Genomic DNA, 15708 nt, shown 5'->3' on the forward strand with positions numbered 1-15708 from the left:
ATATCACATTAAGTTTATTAGTTTGTTTGTTAAATATATGCAATTCAAAGGCATATTTAGGCCTAAACGTGTTTTTGGTTTTTTTGAGTGTGCCATCTAACTCCATCTTATTTTAGTATGTAGTTTACGTGTAATATCCCAATGAATTATAGATGAGAGAATCCGTAGCGATGCAAAAATAAGTAGGAATTTCAAAGAGTTCTAAAATGTGTCATGCCATTGGGACTGTACTTCAGCATGGTATTTGAGATGAGGAGAGGCACCAAAACGAGAGGAGATAAGAAAGAGGGATAGTGGCAGAATGAACGACTGGCCTGGGGGAGGAAAACAAAATAATGATGAATTTGTTTTTGGTGGATAAACAGAATTATGCAAAAATGAATGGAAAATTGCTAATATAAATTTCCCTTCAAGTCCCAGTGCTCTGTGGGGACCTATGCTCCTTCATTAAAGCTTATACAATTCACAAACTGAATATGAGAGTGCAGTCCAGATATAGTTTCTTTTCTCCAGATCAGATACTGTAACAACACACTCATACTGGAGAACAACATGATTCAGTCATCATTACTAACCTGCACTACACCTAGTGTCATTGTCAAAAATTAGCCATTGGGCTAATTATCAATACATTCACTGTGTTCATTGTACTACACTGCATTTGCCCTTGTTTTTCTATGCAAAAATGCACAAGACTGACATTGATCAATGCGTTTGCATTGCCTTGCCATGACATGGCTTTCTGAAAACTTAACAACTTTCCCCTTTCTCAATCATCTTATTAGTGTCTCTCTTTACATCTCTATACTGTATTAATTATTTAATAAATAAATTGCCTGAATTCCAAATGTCAACACACCTGTGATTCGGCCTTAGACACAAAAATGCAGAAAGGGAGAACAGCACAACTGTAAATATGATACAGCTTTTACACAAGTGATGAAGTTAAATAAAAAGTTAATACTGAGCGACTTACATTTTAGGTACATTATTGCTGGGTACGCTGTCCGTTTTGCTTCACCAAAGCAAATATATCCGAACTAAACCATGGCAGCTCTGATGTGCACAACACATAATAGTGGTGTTTCTTCCTGAATGAATCATTGTTTGAATGAATGATTCAATGACTCAGACACAAAGCCATTTACTTATTTCATTCCCGAATGAATTAGCGTTTTTGAATGAATCAGTGGAATGAATGATTCAGTGATTTGTTCATAAAGACAGTGACTTGATAGTGACAAATCGGTTCTATTAATGATTCAATTATACATTTAAAGACAGTCTCCTGTCACCATCCACTGGCATAACAATGTAAATGCACTAAAAAAGAGTTTATACTGTATTAGAGACTCTTTCGTTAGTTTTTCAAGTTCTGAATCCACACTTATTATCAGATACTCTGTCAGCACCAGTGGCCACAAAGGGGCTATTTGTGAGCACCCATTTGAGTGATAAAATGAGAAATGGAACACCTTGTATATGAGTATATGTTCACAGAATGTGCTAGTTGATAGGACTAGACAAATACCATATTTTTTGGTTGATTCAGTCCCAGATCAGGCAATCTGAAAAGCATCCACTCAGGCCCGTTTACACCAATAATGATAACTATAACTATAACTATATTAACATCCACACCGGCGGATGATAATGTTATTATAAACAAACACTGATGTTATGACGTCTGCTCAGAACTCTGTAAAGTCGGGTGGATTCTAACTGACTCCCAAAGTTTTTATCGCTTTATCAGCTGGAACAAATCATTCTGAAAGTCATTCCAGCATTGCTGTGCCTCTGTGTCATTATTGTTATAGTTGTGGTCTGGACTTCCCTATTCTCATAGAATTAGAATGATTATTAACACTTTATAGGTATAAGCATTGTTATATATCAATGGCTTAACTGTAAGTGTGTGTGCGTGCGTGTGTGGGTGTGTGTTTGGATATGCTGCAGGAGCATTTCCACTACTAACCATGATGCCCATGAAAAGTGACATCTGTTGATGGAGTATGTCAGGAACACTCAACAACTTTACCTCCACACCATTTCTCTCTCTATGTCTGTCCACATCCAGGCCTGAAAATCCAGTCCTAGCATGGCAGTTCTGCACCCTGTGTCCATCTCTAACAGCTCAGGCTGAGTCAGACAGCACCTCGACGGCTCGATCACCTCTCAGAGCATAAACTTTTGCCCTTTCATTGCAAACTAACAAGAGAAATCCCACATCAGAGGTACCAAGGAAAACTAGCTGTTAAGACTGTACTGTGCATATCAAACACGATGAGCTGCTGCTCATAGCTTCAGTTGATCTTGGAACTTTGAAGAGATGTTCACAATCACAGTCTTTGTGTTGTCAGGCTTCCACATTACGTGGGTTACGCTCAGTCAAGCAAGGCTCGCTGGAATCAGATCATTGTCATTAATACTGCTGGAACAACGAGATGCCACCTAGATGCACAGATACACGAATTAACATGCTGACATGCAATCAAATCTGATTTGCTGTTGTCTCCAAAAAAAAAAAAAAAGCCTCCCCAGCACTGGCTCACGTCCTAGTTTTCAAAGACCCTTAAAGATGTTTTTGATTAACTATTAGGGCCTTGTGTAATATCTCAGATAAAAGAGGAAGAGCAGGAGGAAGGGGCAGGTGTGGTCTGATCAGGTTTCTCATGCAGGGTAATTGGCAGCACTGGCTGCCTAATAGAATTAGTGCAGCTTGCTTTATTCCTCACACTTCGCTTGCTAATTATGCTGGTTAGGTTGAAAGGTGTGTGACCTCCACCCTGAACCAACACACACCTGGGGTGTTGTACAAGAAATAAGATTGTCACATCAATTTTAGGAGCTGCAAATTGAAAACCCAGAGGAATGCGCACAGAAATACACAATAACACACTTAAATTAAGTCTCAACTCATTTTCAATGTGATAAAATAAGGCTCTATGGTTCTGAGACTTTATTAGAGGTTTCAAAAAAGTTTCTTTCCTCTGTGGAACACAAAAGAAGATATTTTGAACAATGTTGGTAACCAAACAGTTTTGGTTACTATTAGACCTATTCGGATTGAACTAGCTTTCCTGGAGGACGTTAGAGAAAAGCCCTATTCAGTAATAGTTTCTCATGAGGACGTAACATAATTTCGACATTTATGGAGGCTAGTTGCTGATTTTATTTCCGTCTGAATTCAGAATATTGGTGTTTTTTTCCCTGCAAAACCCCGACCGAATTACTGTTTTTTGATAAACACAAGGTTGTCCAAATCCACGTCTCTGAGTTTACAAGAACCACTGACCACTGCCAAGCATTGTATGATAACTGTTGTGCTTTGCAGTAATGTACATGCATTTACATACAGTATGAACACTTTTATGACTGAAATATTGGAAACTGTTTACAGGAATAATGTCACTGCTCCACTACAGTGAGTGGGAACTGTTTAGAAGAAAAAGAAAAAAAAAAAAAGAAATTGGCCACTTTTACGGCAGCAACAAGTATGCAATACAATTAAAAAATATGTACTTATATACATTAGGGCTTGCACAACTAATCATTTTACTAGTTGACCAAATAGTTAAATGTTTGCCATGTAAATAAAAGGTTGCTTCTATCATTATGAGAGATAAAATGCCATTTTATTCATTATGAGAGATAAAATGTCAATTCAAATGCAACCATTTAAACCATAGTGCATCAGTGTCCCTATTATTAAATAAAACGAGTGAATGAATGAATGAATGAATGAATGAATAGATAAATAGATAAATAGATAAATAAATGCTGAAATAAATTCCGCAACATTCTGAATATGTGACTGACCATGTGAGAAGCATATTTCTGTATTTGTAGGTTTCACAGAATTTATTTTCCACCGAGAATACATTTTCATCCAAATCTATGGGTTTTATCAATGCGAATGTATTTTTACAGACGTCCCCATGAGAAACAATTACCGTGTGAATTGGGCCAAAGATTTACTTTGAGATTTTAATCCCATCAGCCAAGTCTGTGTTTTTCTCACACAACCTCTATAAAAATTCCATTGCAAATTACCTACTATTTTTCAGCAAACTCAACCCAGTAAGGTAAGGTAAGGTAAGGTAATATATTTGCATATTTACATGTTTACATTTTGGGGAAGTCGTGGCCTAATGGTTAGCGAGTCGGACTCGTAACCCAAAGGTTGCGGGTTCGAGTCTCGTACCGGCAGGGATTGTAGGTGGGGGGAGTGAATGTACAGCGCTCTCTTCCACCTTCAATACCACGACTGAGGTGCCCTTGAGCAAGGCACCGAACCCCCAACTGCTCCCCGGGTGCCGCAGCATAATGTGCTGCCCACTGCTCTGGGTGTGTGTTCACGGTGTGTGTGTGTTCACTGCTGTGTGTGTGCACTTAGGATGGGTTAAATGCAGAGCACTAATTCCTAGTATGGGTAACCATACTTGGCCACATTTCACTTTCACTACATTTACATTTAATCATTTAGCAGACGCTTTTATCCAAAGCGACTTACAAATGAGAACAATAGAAGCAATCAGACCAGCGAGAGAACAACAGTATACAAGTGCCATGACAAGTCTCAGTTAGTCTAGCACAGTACACGTAGCTAGGTTTTTTATTTTATTTTTTATTAAATAATAGAATGGAATAGAACAGAATAGAATAGGTAAGTGCTAGTATTAGTTGGTCAGGTGCTGGCGAAAAATATTTGTCTTTAGATGTTTTTTGAAAATGGCTAAAGACTCAGCTGTTCGAACTGAGATCGGGAGGTCATTCCACCAGCTGGGTACAGTCAAGGAAAAGGTCAGTGAGAGTGATTTTGTGCCTCTTTGGGATGGCACCACAAGGCGCTGTTCACTTGCAGAACACAAGCTTCTGGAGGGCACATACGTTTGAACTAGCGAGTTTAGCCAGTGCAACCTGATGAGGCGAGGAGTAACGTGAGCTTTTTTTGACTCATTGAAGACCACTCTCGCTGCTGCATTCTAGATCAGTTGCGGAGGCTTGATAGTGCATCGAAGAAGAAGATAGAAGGCCCGCCAAGAGAGCATTACAATAGTCCAGTGTGGAGAGAACAAGAGCTTGGACAAGAAGTTGTGTGGCTTTCTCTGACAGGAAGGGTCTAATCTTGTTGTATAAGGCAAATCTGCAGGACCGGGCCGTTGTAGCAATGTGGTCTGTGAAGCTTAACTGATCATCGATGACAACTCCTAGGTTTCTGGCTGTCCTGGAAGGAGTTATGGTTGATGAACCCAGCTGTATAGAGCAGCTGTGATGAAACGATGGGTTTGCTGGAACCACAAGCAGTTCTGTCTTAGTAAGGTTGAGTTGAAAAGTTTGGAAACGTCCGTCTCCGAGAGTGGAGAGAAGGAGGAGGAGAGTGTGTATTTGTCGTTATGAAGATATCATCAGTTTGTGGTGTGGGGAATTGGTCACTGCTGGTTCTTGTTTTATTTGTGAAGAAAATTGCAAAGTCGTTAGCTGTAAGAGTTGATGAAGGAGGAGGGGGAGGAGGACAGAGAAGAGAAGAGAAAGTTTTGAAAAGTGTGCGAGAGTCAAAGCAGTTGTTAATTTTGTTGTGGTAGTATGACGTTTTAGCAGTGGAGACATTTGCAGAGAAGGAAGAGAGGAGTGACTGATACACACTAAGGTCAGTAGAGTTGATTTGCGCCATTTCCTCTCTGCAGCCCTGAGTTTAGAGCGATGTTCACGGAGAACATCGGACAGCCAGGGGGCAGCCAGGGGGCAGAGGGGGTAGTGCGTGCTGGTCTGGATGAAAGTGGGCAAAAGTTGTCTAAGCAAGATGTTAGAGTGGATCAAAGAGTGTCAGTAGCACTGTTTGTGTTTAATATAAGCTGCCACTTCTTTAGACTCATATGAAGTTGATTTATAATTAAAACTATATCAAAAATAATTACATATATAAAGGCATATACGTCATATTTGATGCACACCACAACACATGACCTGCCTTTATAAATGTTAGTCCCATCCGAAGAGGAACATAAAAAAGGCATGTGTGATAAGAGTTGTAACTTATATGTCATTTAGAAAACTAGTCCCCTCCAAATAGGGCTACTGACTTCCATTGTACGGGCGAAAAACAGGTTTGGTCATACAGGTTTGGAACAAAAGAGAAAATTATGACTAATTATGACTATTTTTAGGTATCCCTTTAACCTAGTACAAATTAGCTTTTAATAGGAAAGCATCAGGATCAGGACATTCAAAATCGAACACAACAGCTCTATTTATGTATCATAAAAGAATTACTCACTGGGCCACAGCTCTGACACAAACAAACAGCTCTGTGAGGTTATTTAAATCTTTGCCATTTCAGTTTTAACACACTTGCATCCGTTAAAACACCCGCTGTGACTCATTCTGTGGGCTTGGTTAAGCGGTCTCATTTTCCTAACAACAACAAACAAGACCCACAACATTGACAGAAATGTGGCAGTTAAATTGGACATATTAGTTAAATATATTGCCGTTTTACGTTTAGAGTAGGGCAACATTACAACAAGGACAGCATTCTGTCTGTGCACACTCCGGTTGTGTGTCTTTCTCACGAACACACACAGAAACCTGCTTCCACAGCATTGCCTGAGACAGGAATCAGCTTCTGTCTCTGTGGGTGTCCTCAGAGCAGCAGAGAGATTGCCAGCATCCATATTTGACAGATAGAGACATAGAGCGGGAGATATTGAAAGAGTGCGAAAAACAGACTGACAGAGTATGCCTAAATTCAATATTTCCGCTATGTATTTTCATTTTATAATCCAGAGGGTAGCATATGGGGCTAAAGAGACTGAATCACACACTGAGCAAAATGAAGTGGGAAGGAAAATAAATTACAAACCGAGTGTAATATGAAATATGAATACCATGCCCTGCCAGAACCAATGTGAGATGGTGGAGAGCAAGTACATGGCTCAGAGCTGCTGGGAAAGACATCGAGAGGAATACTATTGTCTGAGAGATTATAAAAATGTATGTGATGAGGCTCAGTCTACTCACAAATTAATTTTAATGTTTTCCACCTCGCTGACCCACGAGTTCAATCTGGTGCGATACCCAAATGTGAATATTACTTATCAGAGGCAAGTTGAGACACCTCAATAAATGTTTAAAGCAGATTTTTTTCTTGCTTTAAAAGGCTCAACACCAAACATGAGATATGTTCCTTTTAGCTCATATTACACTGCATATCATTTACATCAATATTATTTAAATAGCCAGTATTATGCAATGATTCAAAATCAGTTAATACTGTGGGTGAAAAGACTCACCATTCAGACTCACTACTAGACTTTTCGATTCAAACTAAAGCTGACAATAACAGAATCTATTATTTTACAACTGCACTTACTGCTTTACATTGATCAAAAGTGACATCTATAATGTCACAAAAGATATCAATTTTAAATAAATACTGTTCTTTTGAACTTTCTATTCATCAGTAACATTGATAATGATAAGAAATGTTTCTTGAGCAGCAAATCAGCACATTAGAATGATTTCTGAAGGATCGTGTGAAAATTAAATAATGGCTGCTGAAAATTCAGCTTTGCCATCACAGGAATAAAATGCATAAAAAATAAAATAAATAAATAAATATATATATATACAGTATATATATATATATATATATATAAAGAAAACAGATATTTGAAATTGTAATATTTCACAATATTACTGTTTTTACTGTATTTTTGATCAAATAAATGCAGCCTTGGTGAGACTTTCAAAAATAAATAAATAAATACATTAATTAATTAATCTTACCATCCTAAAACTTTTGAACTATAGTGTTTCATTTCATCCAAAGAAGTTGACAAAAATAAGTTCCCTTTTCTACTCATACGTACCCCTACGTGTGGGAATCACTGCTTTAGAGCCATTAACTGTGACCATTGCTTATGATCATGATCATCATAATATATTTTTTTGTAATAAGTCATTGTAAGTCATTCTAAAGACATTAGTATTGATTAGATAAGACTGGACCATAATATCAAAGCAACAATGTTTACAGACTCAGAATGGCCCACATTATGTACTATTACTTCCTCATTGAGATACTATCAGTTCTCTTCCTATTTGCTTTGTACACATGAACTGCACATTTAGTGCATAAAAGCTTTCTGTTGCAAGAAAGACCCAGTAATACAGTGACTTTCTTTGATTTTATCCTATTTTAGAACCTTTTGATCTTAACAGTACATTAAATCCAATATTTTAAATAAAGAGAAAAAATTGGCAGAAAAATGCATGTGAGTAATTACACAAACATCTCATATGAAACAGCCATTTTGATCAGGTTAAGCGAAACCTGATCTAATCTGCCCCATGGCACCATTAACACAACACCCATCTTCACAGTCTGAGCACATTTTATATTCAGCTCTCACACAATGAGCCTTGTTTATTTGTGTGTGTGTGTGTGTGTGTGTGTGTGTGCGTGCGTGCGTGTGTGTGTGTGCGTGCGTGTGTGTGAATGTGTGTGCATTTAGAGACGTGGAGGAGGCTTAACGAGCAAGCTGAGTTAAACCCTTTTCACACTGTGAATGAAGCATCTCAGCCATGTCCGTTGTGGCACTGAGCTGTGGCACTGATAAAACCTTTAATATGCCATTTTATTTACACACACACACAGTGTGTGGACACACCATAAAGAGCCTGATCTTTTCTTTCTTAAAAGCAGTGAAGCGGAGGAACGGTTCGCATTTGAATCCAGATCTGTGCGTGTCCTCTGCTCACCAGCCCTTTTTCACTCCTTGCTCTTTTTCTCCTTGAGGATTTTGCTTCTGCTTTCAAATGTCTGCTTTGGAGACATGATAGAAAAGTTGATTGCAATTTGCAGCATATGTGTCATTTCAATATAACTCTTCCATTTCTGGCAGGCCTCGTTCTTCAGACTGAAAAATAATCACTCTGAACACACACGGGAATGCAAACATACACGCCCGCAAACAAGCGTGCTACCTCGAAAAGATCTTTTGAGGCTGTTTGGAGCCTGTGTTTAAGAGTCCCAGCAGTGCCCATCAGACGGAGCTAATTGCTGCTTTCCCAGTGTTTGGGATGCTGCATTTCCTGTCTGAACCTGATGCAGAGGACGGGGATGATGGGAACACAGCTTTATGACAGATTCATCCATACTTCATCTTTCTGTGTAAATAGAGCTTGTGAGCGAATGTGTCTGGGTTTCTGACAGGCAGTGTAATTCTTCCTAAAACTGACATGGTCTCCTGAGATCTGGACTTACATGCTTGTACACACACAGATGTGAAAGCATGCCCACACGCATGTAGACACCTACTCGCACAGACATGGCAAAGATGTGACAGAAAAACAATGGTAAAGAAAAATAAACTGCGATTCTTTTTCATAAAGGAAATTGGGCTGGCAGGTGTAGTATCTGAATTTTGAAGTGCAGACATGCATGCATTAGGAGGACACCTGACCTACATTGTCGACCTATTTAACAGCTCAGTCGCTGGGTGGCCACAGGAGATTGGACTCTCCATCCCTGTATGGATTCTCAGCTAGACACGTACACACTCACTTTATATGGAGCCTTATGGGATTACACTGTAAAAATAATTTCTTAGTATTTTGATCTTGTTCTCCAGGAAAAATATGTAAGAAAAATTAATTGCATATAATTGTTTTCAGAGAATATATCTTGAAAAAAAAATATCTTGATGTCTTGAAATTAGCTTTCTTATTTTTAGGATAAGTCTAACAATATATAGTGAGGTGTATGCTTAAAATAAGGGAAAAATGCCAATGGGGTTTAAAAAAAAAAAAATGAAGATATATTTTTGCATGACATGATGCACATGAACCAAAGATATTCTTTGTCCAGAGCAAATAATTTATTAAAAAATACATTAAAAATGCACTTCAGGCATGCAGTGCCTTTATAATTCTATTCTAATTCTTTTAAATTAAAATTCATTTTGATATTTTTTTGGGTGGCGTAAAGCCAAACATGTCTCTGTGATACAGCTGCATGGATATTATAACAAAAGAAAAAAGCTCAATAAAAATGTGTTATATTTACATAATTTAATCATGTATACTGGTTCTACATCAATCAATCAAGTTACACAAACATAATTTCAACATCATGGAATTAAGTTATTTTTAAATGACCCAATTAAGTAGTCTAAAAGTGATTTTATAGGGCTCTCTGACAATATTCATTTATTCAATTTCATATATTTTGGTTTCACATCACTAAATTATAAGACTGTACTAGTTACGAACGCTCAAGCAATAGCATGTATTTGCATGCAAAATGCTAAATATTATATGCCCTTTTAGGAAAGCAGCATAAAAATGATTATGTTCCTTAGCCTGCACAATGGTAACCCAGTGTAACTGAAATGGTTCTAAATCCCAACATAATGAAACATTCAACACTTTCAAGTCTCTCATCTTGCTCAAAAACACTTAAAATAATACCTAATTTCAACATTTTTACTCTCTTCATTAAGTTCCTTGCGGAATCATGCTAGGTACCGCAGTTTCAGTAATGTCAACATCATTTTCAACAATCATTTTCGAGTACTTGATTGGTTCACATTCACCCTCCATAACTTAATCTAGCATGCTGCACACTTTAGAGAATTAAGTTATTCGAAAGTAATCAAGTTTAGAAGAGAAACGCAATTTTGTTGTGTAGACCACAATATGATTGAGTAAATCAGTCTGCAATCAGTAATAAGTTTGTGGTTTCCTTTTTTTTTTTTTTCAATTCTTGAACAGAAAACCTTGGTTTGTGGTTTGGCATAATATTTTATCATTATTTCTTAATACAAATGAAATGCCACTACAGAACAACCCTAAATCCTTTATTAATTATTATTTCTTGGGGGAGAAAAAGCAGTTCTGTCAGGACCACTATCGTCAAAGATGATTGACAATTAGCATACAGTTTGGATTGGCGGTATGGTTCTGTTCTGGGCAAGAACTCCCTGCGCATCCATGCAGCCTAGCATGGATGAGAGCAGTGATAACCCCCGCCCCCCCCCCAGGGTAAACAGAACAGAACCAACATAAATGTATTGCAGATATAGTTAAAGTTCAATAATGTTATGTACACATTTTAGAATTAGTCTGATTCAAAGGAGAATCAGAAGGCTGAATCCCGACTGACAGAGGAGGAGTTGGGGATGGAGGAGGGTAATTAGCTATTGAGCAATGCGAAAACTGCTGATAATACTGAGGGGCCTTATATATGAATGCTTAGATAGGTGTCGTATTCCCATAGGTAGATGAGGATCAGCTGAAGGTCAGCTGATGCAAGCTTGACTAACGTGACCTGCTAGAACTAACGCTACGCTTTAATAAAGCTGTTCTGTTAAAATTGGTCAGCCCTATAATGGACATGCAAAATTAATAAATACAAATATTACATGTATAATTATGTGCCAAATGTTTAAAACTATATTTTTAAAAGATTTTTTCCTATTCGTTTTGATAGTCTTTATTTTTGACATGCCATTTCCCCACATGCATGTGAAGGGTTTCGTGTTGTAATAATATTCCTCTATGTTAGTTTGCATCATATGCAGGTTTCACAGACACATGTTTGGTGAAGACTGACCTGCTCTCCCATTAGAACAGCACTGTCAGTCTGTCTGTCAATATTCCTCCCAATCAACTGTCAGGTCATCCCGGAGATCTGATCAGCAGTCATAGATGGATTAAAAGATTCTTAGCCTCTGGGCATAAAAGCATTCAGTCCACTGCCTTTCAACCTTCAGGATTCTGAAGGGGGAAAAAAAAGTTTACAGGAGAAATAACACATCCTTATAATTGGGAAAGTACACAAACCACTCTATTGACACTATATGCCTATTCTTCAAACAACTCCAGAGTAAATCATTCTTTAATGAGCGGCACTCTCCACCTAGACCACTGACCCTGACGGAGGCTCGATAATGAGCTCTCCTGTTAGGAAATGGAGCTGCCTCTCTTTTAAATCAGAATCTCTCAATATTGGCATTTTCTGCAACACTGGTTCAGTAACTTTCTTGCATCGACAGACATTATCCTCTTACCTCCTACCGATGACTCAGTAGTAGTAACTGTAGTTTTTAATCAACAGTAAAGTTGAGACTGATCTCTCGTGGTGGACTCTACCGGTCTTGGCACGGTTGCCTGCAGTCAGTCACTGTTGACGCCGGCAGGTTTTGGTGTCAGTGCAGCAATGCTGGCCTCATCCTGCTCCACATTATTACATTGATCTTTCTGGGCCTTTCTTCAGAAGTTCAATAATATAGAGTCCTTGTGCAGTCAGCCTGCTTACCTGGCATCTTTTCTAACTCTTAGTTAATTTGGTTGATTATTGGATTTTGTTTTATTATTAAAACAATTATCTGCACTTCTCATCCCTGCAAAACTGAATACACTTGGCTATTTAATTCAGATAAGGCACACATTCTGTACCATAATACAGGCTACAAGCTTGACATATGAAATCATAGTCAAGAGAATCTAATTTTCTGAAATGGAACAGTTTATTCAACTTTTAGACAAAAAACACTGTTTTATTCAGACCCCGAGTGAGCTAAAATATGCAATTTGGTGCAGTTGCTGATATTTATATGGCCAAAACGGAAGATGAAATTATGATAGCTTGCAATGTACTGTAAATAAATTACAGTATATCAGACTACTAACATAAAATGCATATGAATATCTGTCATTCTATATCTCCCAATAATCTGTCTTAGTAAGATAAAAAAATTCAGTGCTTAGTTTTATGATCAGAACTTTGTAGTTTTTATTTTGGGGGCAAAATATTGTAATGAAATGCAATACAATGATGACTGAGAGATGTACAAAAAAAAGTTCCTCAAAAACCTGACGTATATCATATTTGATATTAACATGATAAAATCAAGTAAACCCAAGCTGATATTTAGAGGCCTTTTGTTTTTAGGGTTAATCGTCCCATTGCGTGCCTGTTAAAAGTAATTGATTAAATACAACTTTAAAGTTTTGTAAGGTCAGCATGCAAACCTGCTTGTTCCACTTGTTGGTCCACAGATGGGACAAAATTAATCACAATTAAACAATGATTGATTAATTATAACAACAAAAATCTGTTACTGAAAGTACTTCTAGCTCTGCTGGTGGAAGCACTGTGGTTCTGTTTTTCATTAAAAAAACATTCATTACAGATTTGGAGGGTGGAGGGTGGGGGGTGGGAGATGTTGGGTTTGTGAATCCAATTAGTGGTTCAAGGCTGGGATGACAAGGCTGGGCGACTGACGCAACTCAGTCACAATGAGACAAATCAAACTGGACTGAGAGAGACCCGCAGTGCGCGTTCCTGGATTTACACAGGCAAGTGTATGCAATAGGGAGTCACTCGGATTTAAAGGCTGGACTCTTGATTGATCCATCTGAGGCCTGCTGCAAGATCTAATCTGACAGCAGTTTCTTTAGGCTCCTCAGAGCACAGCAGAGAGTCCATCAGCATTCCTCTGCTCCGCGAGCTCCATCATTATGAGCTCCTCTACATTTCATTTGATTCCTTTATCCAATCAATAACCAGCCAAACGAAATGCACCTTGTTTAGCATAAAAAACCCATCGCTAATCAAGAAGAGAGCGAAGAAGACAGCTCCTTATCAAACTATGAGATATTAGTTCATATACTGTAGGTATATATCTTGAGACTTTTCATAGGTATGTATCTTGAGACCTTTGATATATAAGTCTGATACATAAGATATAACAGGTCACAGGTTCAAAATCAACAATTACATTTTTAAAGTAAACCTACTAAAATATCAGCAGTAAATGTTCATTAATTTATACAGGGGCACATGAACAATATGAAAATGGATGTAAACAATATGAAATGGATATAAACCTTGTCAACTTGGCTCATGAATATTAATTGCACTGTAAAAAGTTTTTTACTCAGTATTTTTCTCTTGTTTGACAGAACAAATGTATAAACATTTTTGAATCAGGATACATTTACCTGAAATGCAAAATGACATATAAATGGTTTTCTGATATTTTGAATTAAATTTACATTTATGCTTAAAACAAAGCAAAAAATAAATAAAAATGCCAGTGGTGTAAAGAAAAATACATTAAATTTGAAATATCAGAAAATAAAACTTAATATCGTATGTCATTTTGCTTTTCAAGTAAATGTATCTTGATATAAGAATATTTGTACTGAAAACAAGACAAAAATACTTAGTTTTGCAAAATACTTAGTATACTTAGTTTTGCAATGTACAGCATAACATTTGCCTAGAAAAATAGAAACTTAAGAGGTTGCAGGTACAAAATGGACAATTTTGAAAATAAATCTATTAAAAATTGCAACTGATCATCAGTTGATTATTATAGATGCATAAAGGGTCATATAACAAAGCAGAAAAACATGTGTAGAGCGCCCCCATTATCAGCCTGGCTCATACATTTTAATTAGGTGGCGCAACGCTTGCCCGGTAGTTGTAATAGACTTTCTGAAAGCATGCAAGTGAGTGCTACATTTTTTCTTCATACTAACTTGGTCATTATTAAAATACAGTCATTATTTTTGAAACAGAAAAGGGCAATATTAATAAAAATTAAATGGATGAACTTAGGACTTTCTAAAAATAGGTGAGACAGTGGTAATGGTTGCTACGCCAACAAGTATATATCAGCATTTGGTCACATGCATAGGCGGAAATCCAGGGGGGGTCGGGGGTGTTTTTTACATCTGAGGGTTGTCCCCCCTAAAAATATGATTTAAAACCACTCTGTGCATTGTAAATAACAATGTTTTATACTTTAAATAATTGTGTAAGTATAGTAAAACAACACAAACAGGGCAAAAATGCATTTTAAGTTTGGAAACATTTTGAGTCTCCCCCTCCCTTGCCTCACAGTGCTTTGGTCCAAATGCCTGCTTTCCTCTTTTACATCACCTAACATTACACACACACACACACACACACACACACACAAGTCCGGTGAGAGAGAACAAAGCCAATAGTTGTGGAACTCCAAGGCTGTCAAGGATATTTTATTCACTTAAACATCGGATGAAGTGATTATTTTCTCTTTAATACAGATGATACCAATGTATTTTTCAATGACTCCGCTATGTTAGCAATAATAACGTTACCTGCTTGAGGGAAAAGGTTGCCAGGATTTCATAACAAAACCTGCCCAATTGCTACTCAAAACTAGCCCAACCTATCCGCATTTCGAGGGGGTCCCCCGGTAAACATCGCATTCCGGGGGCTAAAATACACGTTATTGGGGTCGCTTCAACCTGCGGACATGAAAAACAACCCACGGCAACAGTGATAAAGTATCCCAATTCCACAGGAAAACCGCGGACTTGGCAACACTGTGACGGATAGTAATGTCTACAACGGACACGAGCGCTCGACCACAACAGCTTGAAGTTGTCTAATTTGGCACGGTCTCCCTGCTGCACTAATAAGTAGTAAGCCATTCCTCTGTGTATACATATCCTTGCAAGTACAATTTTAGCTGTATTATTTTTGTACCCTTCAAAAATCGCTCTCCCCCCCTACTGTTAGACGAAATTTACGCCCCTGGGTGGTAGTATCATGGTTTGGGCCTGTTTTGCTGCATCGGGGCCAGGACAGCTTGCCATCATTGATGGAACAATGAATTCTGAATTATACCAGCAAATTCTGAAGGAAAA

The 15708-nt window shown here is 37.8% G+C and overlaps 1 protein-coding gene and 1 long non-coding RNA gene across 2 annotated transcripts in view; both read left to right on the plus strand.

Moving 5' to 3' along the window:
- Positions 1 to 5738, plus strand: part of LOC107695018 (uncharacterized) — a 20240-nt gene extending 14502 nt beyond the window's left edge. The window contains exon 3 of the long non-coding RNA XR_001634950.1: positions 5661 to 5738. This is a non-coding gene — a long non-coding RNA (uncharacterized LOC107695018). The remainder of the gene's footprint in view (positions 1 to 5660) is intronic.
- The window catches only part of LOC107695017 (GDNF family receptor alpha-4-like), a 104774-nt gene that overhangs the window by 64673 nt on the left and 24393 nt on the right, over positions 1 to 15708 (plus strand). The gene's annotated exons all lie outside the window — the stretch shown is intronic.

This window comes from Sinocyclocheilus anshuiensis, unplaced genomic scaffold (genome assembly GCF_001515605.1).
Source record: "Sinocyclocheilus anshuiensis isolate Anshui unplaced genomic scaffold, SAMN03320099.WGS_v1.1 scaffold14, whole genome shotgun sequence".
In the NCBI taxonomy this organism is placed as follows: domain Eukaryota; kingdom Metazoa; phylum Chordata; class Actinopteri; order Cypriniformes; family Cyprinidae; genus Sinocyclocheilus; species Sinocyclocheilus anshuiensis.